The sequence below is a fragment of the Rhinopithecus roxellana genome, chromosome 8 (assembly GCF_007565055.1).
Source record: "Rhinopithecus roxellana isolate Shanxi Qingling chromosome 8, ASM756505v1, whole genome shotgun sequence".
Taxonomy (NCBI): domain Eukaryota; kingdom Metazoa; phylum Chordata; class Mammalia; order Primates; family Cercopithecidae; genus Rhinopithecus; species Rhinopithecus roxellana.
In genome coordinates this window covers 77,161,302-77,161,999 of record NC_044556.1, presented here as the reverse complement: position 1 = coordinate 77,161,999, position 698 = coordinate 77,161,302, and positions in this window count along the sequence as shown.

Sequence of the window (698 nt, the reverse complement as noted above, 5' to 3'; positions counted from 1 at the left end):
TCTGTTATTCTGTTGATGGACATTTGGGTTGTTCCTACTTTGGGGTTATTATGAATAAGGCTGCGATAATGTTTTTGTTCATGTCCTTTGGTACACTTATGTTCATATTTGTACTAGATATATACCTAGGAGTAGAATTACTGGGTCATAAAAGGATAGGCATATTTTTAACTTTAGCAAATGCGACTAAACAATTTTTTCAAAGTACTCATATTAATTTACACTCCTGCCAGCAGCGTCTTAGTGTTCCAGTTGCTCTATATTCTCATTAACACTTGACATTGTCAATCTATAAAAATTAAAAAATTTAGCCATTCTGGTGGGTGTATAGTGGTATTGCAATTTAAATTTACTTTGTCCTGATAACCAATGAAGTTGACCACCTTTCCATACATTTATTTGACCCTTGGATATCTGTCCAAGTATTATGTCCATTTTCTATTATTCTGTTCCTTCTGTCCTACCACATTTTTTTTTTTTTTTTTTTTTGCGAGATGGCATCTCGCTCTGTCGCCCAGGCTGGAACCTCTTGGGTTCAAGTGATTCTCCTGCCTCAGTCTCCCGAGTAGCTGGGACTACAGGCACATGCCATCATGACTGGCTAATTTTTGTATTTTTGATAGAGACAGGGTTTCTCTATGTTGGAAAGGGTGGTCTCTAACCCCTGACCTCAAGTGATCTGCCTGCCTTGGCCTCCC